The sequence below is a fragment of the Sinocyclocheilus grahami genome, unplaced genomic scaffold, assembly GCF_001515645.1.
Source record: "Sinocyclocheilus grahami isolate Dianchi unplaced genomic scaffold, SAMN03320097.WGS_v1.1 scaffold532.1, whole genome shotgun sequence".
In the NCBI taxonomy this organism is placed as follows: Eukaryota; Metazoa; Chordata; class Actinopteri; order Cypriniformes; family Cyprinidae; genus Sinocyclocheilus; species Sinocyclocheilus grahami.
In genome coordinates this window covers 447,216-459,757 of record NW_015505711.1, presented here as the reverse complement: position 1 = coordinate 459,757, position 12,542 = coordinate 447,216, and the positions used below count along the sequence as shown (strand labels likewise).

At 35.9% G+C, this 12,542-nt stretch overlaps 1 long non-coding RNA gene across 1 annotated transcript; it reads left to right on the top strand.

Moving 5' to 3' along the window:
- The first annotated feature begins 9,552 nt into the window (after positions 1-9,552).
- LOC107555336 (uncharacterized) lies at positions 9,553-10,713 on the top strand. Its single transcript, XR_001605156.1, has 3 exons — positions 9,553-9,624; positions 10,296-10,409; positions 10,651-10,713. It is a non-coding gene; the product is annotated as an uncharacterized lncRNA (long non-coding RNA).
- The last annotated feature ends 1,829 nt before the right edge of the window (positions 10,714-12,542 follow it).

Sequence of the window (12,542 nt, the reverse complement as noted above, 5' to 3'; positions counted from 1 at the left end):
AACACACAGCGTCTCCCTGACATGGCTGCATCAACACTAAATGCGGTTACTGAAACCACGCCTTGTTTCTTTGCGTGAACATTTGGGTGGCATTATGCAAATTTTCCACATAGTGCGGTAGATATGTGGGGGCGTGTTAGAACGAGCCGTTTTAGGGGGGCGTGGCAGAGTCTTAACTTTGATAAAGAATATCTCTTTGGTTTTGAGACTTTGCAACTTCAGGGGTCTTATCTATGCACAATCAGCTTGTAACACTCCAAAGAGAAAGGAAAACTTGAAATCGCATCAATTTAATTGAATTGTTTAACTTGGAAGAAAAAAAAGTTATACATTTAAGAAAGATATTAGATTAATCTTGGCAGAACTTTTATACTAAAATTATAGTATTTCAATACATACCACAGACCAAGCATATAATATTATCACAGAATTTGGACTTCAGAGCAGGTTAATTTTGTAATTATTTCATTTTAATAAGAACAGAACATTTTAATACATTTACATACACTCTTAAAAACAAGGTTACAAAGAAACATTTCACAGCAATACTGAAATGCAGAAGAAACATTTTTGGTTCCCGAAGTAAACAATTCTTAAAGAACCTTTTTTTGGTCTGAAGAACATTTATAAAAGCTAAAGAACCTTTTTCCACTATAAAGAAGCTTTTGGTCAAAGGAAAGGATCTATGGATGTTAAATGTTCTTCAATGAACCTTTAATGCCAATAAAATACCTTTATTTTTAAGAGTAGTTTTATTTAAATGTAAAGAGAAAGTTGTTTTACAATTATTATTTTAATGTGGATAGATCATTTTTGTAGGCTAATTGAATTTGCTGTCACTGGTAAACACAATGCACTTTAAATCTGCATCTTAAAATCTAGTTAAGGAATATGTAAAAATGGCATCAATGCCAAATTATTATTATTTTTATTTATTTTTTAAGACCATTTTAGGGGAAAAATGTTTAACTTTAGTGCTAAATTTTCTTTTTAACAGCCATTAATTGTTGTTGTTGAAGAGTCCTTGGCCCTCGACTGACTCTCTCCCAGAGATGATCTCATGTAGAACATCAGTGCCTAATAATGACATGTGAGACACCATTATCCTGATAGTTATTTTTATATCTATCTGAAGCAGGACAACACATTGAGTCTGTTAAAACTCATAAACTCTTAGTGTTCTTGTTATATAAAATTTCAAAAACACTGCGCAATGGCATTTCCGCTACTGTCACAGAATGCTATTCCTATACAAACTCGTCTACTTTCTGACATTTGATTTTGCAGATGATGTTCATGCAGACTTTTAATTATATTTTAAGTTTAATTTCATGAGTCATGGTAAACGGGGTTTCTCTAGCACAGTATCTGCAGCTGTGTACCACAGTGTTTTCTTTTTCAGAGTGAGAGATGCGTTTTTATTTAAGCGAGGAGTCATAAGGTGTTTTAATACTCATCCTCAGCTGGTCAGACCCCCTTTATTACCTACTGTTTTTTTCCAATGACTAAGCTTCAAAGCCTCATGCCACACTGTACTGAAGAATTGTGCATAAGCACAGTAGTACATGTTTTTACCTGTTCCTAGTATCGCTTTCCATCCTGTTAGTATGTACACTGTAAAAAGTGGTAACCTGTAATTGTTACCTTAAAGAACTATTAGTCAGACTTTAGTTTGGGGACCAATTCTCACTATTGACTAACTATTAACTACAAATTTTGCCTCAATAGACTCCTAATTTGCTGCTTATTAATAGGGTAATAAGGTAGTTGTTACGATTAGGCATGTGGTATACGATTAAGGTTTTTAAAAGACATTAATATGTGCTTTATAAGTACTAATAAACAGCCAATATGCTATCATATGCAAGCAAACAGTTGATATGAGAATTGGTCCCTATACTAAAATGTTACTGAGCTATTTTTATCTGCATTAAGTTTTGTTGGTATAAACAGATGTATTTTGTTTATTCAGTGGTGCTGTTTTTTTTTTTTATAAAACCAGTTAATTTAGATGTTACCATTTTTTCAGTGTACTGAATAGTCCAATCTTTGATATTATCAAGATATGATCTCAACTAATATGAAGACTGTTCGATACTTCTCTCCATATATTTTCTTTTTTTGGTTTTATTATTAATGCTGGCTTGTCTCACCCATACGTATCTCAATTAGGCAAACTGCATCATCATTTAAATTTCCATATCTTAAAATATGTGACACAAGTTGAAAATATCAGCCATTGACATATAGAGTTATGCTTTAGACTTCAAATTTCCACCTTGTTTGCCCATTTTGATCTATTATTAATTTGCAAGCAACAAATCTATAGAATTAACACATTAGCTGCATATTGGTGTTATTTTCACCCTGCTAGTCTGTGACAGTGTTATTTTAGGTGTTTTTTTATCATTGAGATACTATCATAGCTTCTATTAGTTATTTTACCAAGTTTTTATTTCTTTATATTTTCAGTTTTATTTTACTTTGTTCATTTTTTTTGCAATTTTGTTGTGTTTTTGTCAGTTTTTTTAAATACATTAATATTTTATTAATTTTGTTTTTGTTATTAGTTTTTTTTTTTTTTTTTTACTTAAAATAAATGAAAATGAGAAATGTTGTCAACTACCTGAAATGAAATAAGGTTTTTATATTTTATTTGATTTCAGTTAACGTTTATTTTATTTCAAGGGCCTTTTTTTCCCCTTTTTTACTTAACTATAATAACCCTGGCCTGTGAAACCCTTGGCATCTCTTAACACTGTTATGCCACATACATAAAATACATTGTGAAAATTCTGCAAATTTGTTAAAAATGTTTTTTAAATAGTTAGAATAAATTACAAACAATTATTTAAAAAAAAATGTGGTATACGATTAAGGTTTTTAAAAGACATTAATATGTGCTTTATAAGTACTAATAAACAGCCAATATGCTATCATATGCAAGCAAACAGTTGATATGAGAATTGGTCCCTATACTAAAATGTTACTGAGCTATTTTTATCTGCATTAAGTTTTGTTGGTATAAACAGATGTATTTTGTTTATTCAGTGGTGCTGTTTTTTTTTTTTATAAAACCAGTTAATTTAGATGTTACCATTTTTTCAGTGTACTGAATAGTCCAATCTTTGATATTATCAAGATATGATCTCAACTAATATGAAGACTGTTCGATACTTCTCTCCATATATTTTCTTTTTTTGGTTTTATTATTAATGCTGGCTTGTCTCACCCATACGTATCTCAATTAGGCAAACTGCATCATCATTTAAATTTCCATATCTTAAAATATGTGACACAAGTTGAAAATATCAGCCATTGACATATAGAGTTATGCTTTAGACTTCAAATTTCCACCTTGTTTGCCCATTTTGATCTATTATTAATTTGCAAGCAACAAATCTATAGAATTAACACATTAGCTGCATATTGGTGTTATTTTCACCCTGCTAGTCTGTGACAGTGTTATTTTAGGTGTTTTTTTATCATTGAGATACTATCATAGCTTCTATTAGTTATTTTACCAAGTTTTTATTTCTTTATATTTTCAGTTTTATTTTACTTTGTTCATTTTTTTTGCAATTTTGTTGTGTTTTTGTCAGTTTTTTTTAAAATACATTAATATTTTATTAATTTTGTTTTTGTTATTAGTTTTTTTTGTTTTTTTTTTACTTAAAATAAATGAAAATGAGAAATGTTGTCAACTACCTGAAATGAAATAAGGTTTTTATATTTTATTTGATTTCAGTTAACGTTTATTTTATTTCAAGGGACTTTTTTCCCCCTTTTTTACTTAACTATAATAACCCTGGCCTGTGAAACCCTTGGCATCTCTTAACACTGTTATGCCACATACATAAAATACATTGTGAAAATTCTGCAAATTTGTTAAAAAAAAATTTTAAATAGTTAGAATAAATTACAAACAATTATTTAAAAAAATATATATATAGTCCAAAGGTGAGCTTTTTTGTAAAATGCAATGTGTAAATATGTTTTAATGTGCTCTGCATATAAACAAGTACATTTGAACATTGATGTGATAAGTGTCAGTGCTAGGTATTGCAGAAATGAGCCTTGAGATATGATGAGGACAGTGGGAACACTGAGCTGACACACAGTCCCAGCTGCCTTTCACTCAGCTCAGTCTCGCCGCCGCACAATGGAGATCTGGAGAACTGCAGGACTTTTGAGTGGGAATGGCTGGAGGACGTCACTATCAAATTAATATATATGTCACGTGTCTGGAGGTGTACTGTTCCTGAGACGCAATGATATAATGGGCTAAAGTAAATAGACATATGGCCTCTGTGGCTGAACATCATTATACCCCCTTACTGCCACAGGATGCTTTAAAAATAGTGTCAGCTGTATTTTTGAGCGTCCCTGAATAGTTTTAATACTGTAACGTGCTCATCAGAATTAGATTAGACACCAAAGAGCACAGAAGGGTGAGACAGCTGCTGTCTGTCTGCCGAAGCACTTAGATGAAAAGCTATTTTTTCCTTAGATAATCTAATTAAGTGTTACGAATTATAGGCTACAATGATTTTCAAGGGGGTTACGACCTTTAATTTTCAGGAGCAGCAAAAAGTACTTGTGTATATAACAGAGTATTTATGTTGCTTTATCATATTCTCTAAAACTGATCCTAATGGAAATTGCGAGAGAGCAGATGACTGTTGCTATGGTTACCAATTTGGGTTCACTGTTGGCGCATATTTTCTGTAATTTACATTCGTTTTCTTACTAGGGGCGTTTGTAGCCTTTCATCAGTCTTTCAAAATGTCTCCCCATATTTTCATACTATTATGGATATATACCATCAAATTGCTTGTCTTCCCCTGCAGCAGTCAGAAACTGCATGCGCAACGAAGAGGTGTACCATCGCTGACAAACGATAAGTGACTTTTGCCATTTTTGTTTCCTGCAATGGATTGTTTGGAAATATTCACCTTACCCAGCTCTTTTTGTTTTCTGTTTAATAAGTTTTCCCTAACCATGTAAAAATCCGCTGCAAACTATTCAGTACGTGAGTCAAACTGATTCGTGAACTAATTCAGACCTCAGTCAAAAGAGTGATTCATTCGCGAATCTGGCATTCCGAACAGTTAATAAAAATACACATGACATAATTATTGAAATATTGTCAAGGAAAACGATTATATGGTCTGTCATCAGACAAGGATTTTGGAGTAATATTTGGGGCTTGTGCTCTAACTAATTTGTAATCAAACTTTAAACCTTACTGAAATGTTTAAACCCCATATTGAAACGTATATTTACTTAAAGAATAAAAATGAAATACTTTTACCAGACTTAAACCCTTAAATAGGGTGGTCAGACCCCCTATAATTCCCACTCTGGTATTAACAAAAACAAAACAAGTCAACTGCCAGAAATTGTATGAGAATGCTTTACCAAATAGAATGTATTAAAGACATGTCTGGTCAAAAATACAGTCAAAGAACATTTAGGCAAATCCAGAAGAAAATATAAAGGGAATATGTGAAGATTTATATTGTGCTGAGCTATGTAATGCATGTATGATGGAATGTGCACATGCATTGAGTATAGTGCCTCTATATATAATATTGACTTAGAATCAGATCATTCTTATTGTCAGTCACTCTAGATGTTTGTAATTGGGTTAACAAGTCAACAGTTTATTTCCCTCTTGCCCCCAGCCTTGACCTGATTTCACCCCCAGAGAGTAAAATTCCTGAGGCCCAGATCAGGCCCACACCTAACACTTTCATTTGGCCCACACTTGGGCGGTCCGCTCCTGTTTGCCAGATTTGGGCCACGAGCAAGCCAAAAGAAGGCCCAATGTCAGCCATGAATAAACCAAATAAAGCAGAACTGGCCCAAATCTGGGCCATTTAATTCTGGCCCAGATCCAACACCTTACTCCGGTCCACATACTGTGAAGAACTTGGGCGGTCCGATCCTGTTTGTTAAATTTGGGCCACAAGAAAGCCATAGGTAGGCTGCATGTCAGCCATGAAAAAAAAATCAAATAAACCAGAACTGACCCAAATCTAGGCCACATTTATTTTAATTCTGGCCCAGATCCGGCCCAAATCCAATACCTTTCTCCGGCCCACATACTGCGTGGAATAATGGCATTTGGGCAGTCCATTCTGTTTGCCAGATTTGGGCCTCAAGTAAGCTTAGCATTGCTGCATGTAAGCCAACCAAATAAACCAAAACTGGCCCTAATGTGGGCCACAGTTGATTTTTATTCTAACCCTGGTCTTCCCCACATTCCTCATGTGGCCCACATGCTGCATGGAATGGTAGCATTTTAGCAGTGGTCCACAAGTAGGCCACTACACAGCCACATTTTAGCTAATAATGAACCAAATAAACCATAAATATACATTATCTGGGCCACACTAAGCCCTAAGTGAGTTATGCATCAATAATACTCAACATTGTAAAGAGAAATTTTAAAATGTCCTCCATAAATGTTCAAATAAGTTGCAGAAATGTGTCCTACTTGATAAAATCATCCCAACCCAAGTTTTGCACAAGCAGCAATTAAAATGTCACAGATAAATATTCAAAGACACATTCCAATACTTTAAAAACTGTTCTTCACAAGTTTGAACTTAAATGCTTCTCACTCAGACTCCCTACAGAGTAAATCTGTGAGCGTCATAGCTAGGCTGTGTTAAAGCGCACACGACGAAGATGAAAGGTTATATATCATCTTTAATCCAACAAGGGTAAATCCAAACACAATGTAGCACAACAACATGTAGATGTTAGACCATACAAACTCAAAGTGAACATACAGGAACTTAAGTACTCAGACCAAACAAGGATAATTAACTAGGCACACCTGAACAGAATAATACAATCAACACAACAAGGGAAACGGTGCAAAAGGAAAACAAAGTCCAAATGAACAGAAACCATGACAGTAAGGCCGTCCGCACGTACACAGGTATTTTTATAAACAAGGTTTTTCCTTCTTCTGTCTTTAAAAAAATCTCCGTCCACATGAAAACGCAAACGCATGCTATGAAGCACTGTCAAGAGCATGCCAAACCAACAGGTGGTGATATAATCTCAACCGTAAAGCCATGTTGGCCAATCAGAAGCCTGAAAAAGTTTCCAGTAGGCGGAGATAACAGCGCAGGTTCTGACCTCACAAGCCAAAAACTCCAGTTTCGCTGTCTACACGATAACACTGCAACTGGAGTTTTAGAAAATCTACACTCTGGCAGGCGTTTTCAAAAATGTTTGGTTTCAGTGACCTGGTGCTGCGTTTGCGTGTGGATGAACGACCAAACCGCGTAGAAAAAGCTGCGGTTTTAAAAATAACTGCGTTCGTGTGGACAGGGCCTAAGAGTACAATCATTATACACTATAATGATTGTACTCTTAGGCCCTGTCCACACGAATGCAGTTATTTTCCACTTCTGTTTTTATGCTGCACAGTACACATATAAAAAAAACTGCCATTAAAAGCATGTTTCAAAAAATGAATTGCTGCGTATGTAGCCTGCTTAAGACTCGCATCCAGATCACCCTGCATCAGTTAACTGTGTTGCATCCTACTAAAAGTAGCAAAATTCTATTAGGCCATATTTACAATTTCAAGCTTCCATTTCAATTAGCCAGTGTCAAGTGTTACATCCAAGAAGTGGCCTCACTTTTCAAGTGTTACAACCAGAAGTGTTCCTCATCTGTTTTATAATACTGTATATGGGGCAAATTGTTATTAATTATTTGGGCAATATTTGTAATTTTATATGCGGGCCACATTTGTGGCATCATATAAGGGCCACTTTAGGCTCACAGCCACATTAGCCAGTGCTCACTGTGCCATATCTTTGCCAAAACTGGCCCAGATACGGTTTAGGATAACTGTGCCACATTTGTGGCATCATATGTGGGCCACTTTAGGCTTACAGCCACATTAGCCAGTGCTCACTGTGCCATGTATTTGCCACAACTGGCCCAAATATGTTTGAGGATAACCAGACCACATTTGCGGCATCATATAAGGGCCACATAGGCTTACAGCCACATTAGCCAATTCTCACTGAGCCATATCTTTGCCAAAACTGGCCCAGATATGTTTTAATATACCTGGGCAACATTTGTGGCATATAAATGTCATTCCTTATGTCTCTTTCTTTAGTGTTAAACTTTAACCCTTTCCTATACCAACTGTATGTGTGTGTGTGTGTGTGTGTATGTGTATGTTAGACCAGTTTATGTGTTTATGTAGTATGTTGGACTAGTTTAAGTGTTTATGTAGTTAATAAAACCTTACTTGTATCACACTTGATGTGTTCATTGTTTGCTCATAACCGGAGTCACTAATCATGCAGATTTACGTTACAAGCTTATAGAATTGTACAGTAAGAAAGTTATTTCCCTTAACCAGGACATTAACGTTCTTAGAATTGACAAGACAGTTGACCCTGAGAGGTCAGCTAAATATCTACAGCGGATCTAAAATATGAATAGTTAATTATAACTAGTTATGGTTAATTATTCATATTTCCTGTCGTTGAGCTAAATTCGCTACAGTATAATGGCCACTTTAAGCTCACAGCCACATTAGGCAGTGCTTACTATGCCATATCTTTGCCAAAACAGGCCCAGATACGGTTTTACGATAACTGTGCCACATTTGTGGCATAATACGTGGGCCACTTTAGGCTCACAGCCACATTAGCCAGCGCTAACTGTGCCATATATTTGCCAAAACTGGCCCAGATATGATTTAGGATAACTGTCACATTTGTGGCATCATGTGCAGGCCACTTTAGGCTCACAGCCATATTAGCCAGTGTTCACTTTGCCATATCTTTGCCAAAACTGACCCAGATATATTTATATGTTAACCACATTTGGTTTACACCCTGATTAGCCTTTGTCGATTGTGCCACATTTTTGCCAAAGGTGGATCACATTTGGTTGACACTATTTGGGCCATATTCACTATTTAGCACATGGGCCACCATAGGGGTCACATTCAGATTACACATTGCCGTGAACACCACATCTTTGCCTACAGAGGCCCACATGTAATTTGATAAATTTGGGGCATTTTTGCTATTTTACAAGTGGGCCACTTCAGGCTTACATCCATTTTGTACGGGCCATAAGAAGGCCACCAGCCCCGTATCATTGCCTTATGTGGCCCACATCCGCATTCTATCTGGGGCCTCTGGGCTCCATGTACACTTGGATGCAAACCAGTGACCTCAAGAAGTTGCTCTGGCCATCTTCACAGAGAAAACCTCATTTTGCCCCAGGATCTCTATTACTCCTGATACATACCTCCAGAGAACTCCATCTTGGTGAATGCAACAACCCTGCATTCCCTCGTTCAAAGAAACCAGGTATTTTACAGTGTTTTCCTTTCTCTTCCTCATAGTTGTATTACTGATGATTTGCTGAACAGGTGCACTTTTCTGAAGGGTCGCTAAAGTATATTTAGCTATTGAAACCTGAGAATACTGTCCACTGATTGGTGGATAGGAGCACATGATAACCGGAGTGCCGTTGCAGCTGTGAGCTGTTGCCCAGCATTTCTCAGGAGGGAAGAGTTGGGGAGGCTCTGGCAGCTTGGGAAACGTTTTAACTTTAAAGTCACCGGTAAGCAAAGGAAAAACCACGAAATCAAACCTCACACCAGATTTCACTCTCCAGCACTCTTTGCATGGCCTGCTCAGTTGAACTGACCATCTTCTACAGCCTGTTGGTAGATGGAAGTGATGCTCAGGGCGATGCTGGTCCTTAATCCACAGCCTGATAAGAATCTTCTGACTTTATTGGCCATCATTGCAGGAACAAGCAATTTACCAATTACTCAAAGCTGGAACTTATTCCTGGACTTGGTTTTTCCTGGAAGACTATCTGAAGCACCTCACCTCATGGACATTCCTCTCAATCATTCTGATGAAAATGCATAGAAAACCATCATTTGATGTCATTTTCTAGGAGTCGGGTCCTAAAAAAGGGTAGTTAGTGGGCAGTCCTAAATTTAACCTCTAGCCTCAGAAGGCATTGGAGCTCCACTAGCTAAACAAAGCCAGCCAATCAGCCCACAGCATTGGCTTACATGACAAATAGCTGGAGCGATTCAGAGCAGCTGTTGCAAGGCTTCAGCCAGAAGGCGCAGCGTTTTGGGGGGGTCTTAGGTGTCAAACTCTCTCACTTACCAAGGCCTGCAGAAAGATTTCAGCACAAAATTAGAATTTTGATCTACCCACACTAAAGCATCAGCTCAGTCAGAGGAAAACTGACACATTTTTGTCTTTGTTTAGGTTTGCAGGAATACATAAAGTGGAATAGCAGATTGGGACACGAGTGGATGGAAAGCGAACACCTTTCTTTACTGTAGGGTTGCTGAAATTCTACTGTAACCTTCTATAGTAAAGGTACGTCAGCTTCTACACATTTTAGTTTGGTTCTTTAAGATTATCATTAAAATGGACAGATCATTCCTGGTGCATTGTGAACGTTATGAGCTTATATTAACGTTCCTTCAAGTCCTGGTGAAATTGAAATCCTATAGTAAGGGTCAATTTAACTTCCTATGCTTTATTTGCATTAAAAAGTATTCCAAAACAGCTGTTTATTTCTCACTGTCTGCAACAAATTTTTTATTTGCTTGTGTAGACTCACTAAATCAGTTTGAAGATGGCATCAGAAGAAGAGTATGAAGAAGAGATTGCGGAGGAGGTAAGACACAGGTTTGATGCCTTGCAGTCCATATTTTATCATCTGTTTAGATGTCGTCCCCTATTTCAATGAAAGAATAACAATAATGCTGCTCTGAATTAATTTGCTTAACCCCTTGAGTAGATTATATAGGCTTTTTAACTTTATGCCCCATCGTTCTCAGTCCTATAGGTATAGTGGCAAACCCTATGAATAGCGATCTATGATACCTCCACCGTCAGCAGTTCAGTAGGAGCTGCCATGTCGTATATGATTAGCATTGGATCCCATTTCAAATGACCTCTTCCTTGGAGGCTCTAGTGCAATAAATTCAATTCAATGCATGTTTTATTCCCAGTAATCAATGTATCAATGCAGTCTCTTCAATAGATTTCTATTAATTTATCATTCATTTCTTACATTAACAAGATATCAATTACATGGCAAACCATCATTCACGTGACAGTTATGTAATGACCCCTGCAGCAGTTTGTTATAATCTGATAATAAGATCTTATTTCTGAATATGCTAATGTAATGTTTTCCTGATTACACCAAGCAAGCCTGAATGGAAATAACCATTGTTAGATATAATACTCTCAACTTTTATACTAACAGTGGGATTATGTTCTGTTCAGAGCAACTAAATTGACTGCAAGCTTCATTATGATCTGAAAAAGCAAATGTAGACAATTTAATCGCAATTACTTTTAATTTTGCATATCGTTTTGTGGTATTTTGAAGAAATACGACAAGATTTAACCACAGTTCCTCTTGAAGCTTCCAGCTGTTTTGTTTTTGTCATGTTATTCATTGAAATACTGTCTGTATGAATTGTAAATGTGTCTGTCTGAGTGTTCAATGGAAGAGTGAAAGCAGAAGGTTGATACTTTAATTAATTCAGTATTTCCAAGAGAAATACAGTTAAAGTAGACCTTGTATACTTTCATGTCCATTTCTGTTGTAGATATCTTATAGGGGTTTACCAAATATTGCATTAACCTGACTTCTCATTAATTAGGTGTTATTTATTAAAGAACTTTTCGAAAAAAAAAATTTTTGGATTCCCCTTTAACATATCCATGAAATGGAAATTCGCCATCTTGCATTTTGAGAAGATGGGAATCTCAACAGAATATTTTGGAATATATACGATCTGATTTCACTGCTACTTTCATCTACACTTAGAATAGGACCTGAAAGACATCAGCGTTAATTAAGATGGCTTCTTTCAATGGATCTGTGGAAAGCAGAGATTCACATTTTGTACTTTAGTATTTTGCTGATTATTCAAATACAGTTGTTGGGAAATAGTATCTATTTCTTTTTTTAGAAGTGTTTTTTTTTTTTTTTTTTTTTACGGGTTATAGTGTTTTATAGAAATAATGTAGCACTAATAAAAATAGATCTCAAATTTAGGCAAAGTTTTTTAAATTTTTTATATGCTTTTCTCCCCATTAATGGAAAAGCAGCCTTCAGCTTTGGCTGAGTTGTTCTTTCCAGAGATACAAATATAGAAATGGACATCTACGGCAGACTCGCAGAGAGACAAATGAGACGAGCCGTGTTGTAAATTACATTCAAAATGCATGTTACCACACCATGTCTACAGGCCACAGTTTGAGAACCATTGGAATAAAAACAGATATTAGGTAGAATTAGAGTCTGTTGGGGTTTACTAGATTCACACAATCATTCAGAAGTTTGGATCCAGTAAGTTTTTAAAGAAATTAATACTTTTATTTAGCTAGAATGCATTACATTTATCTAAAGTGATCTAAAAATCTTACCTGTCTTATCTTGCCTAGTCTATAATGCAAACTGAATTTGTATGTTTTTTGCAGAATAAA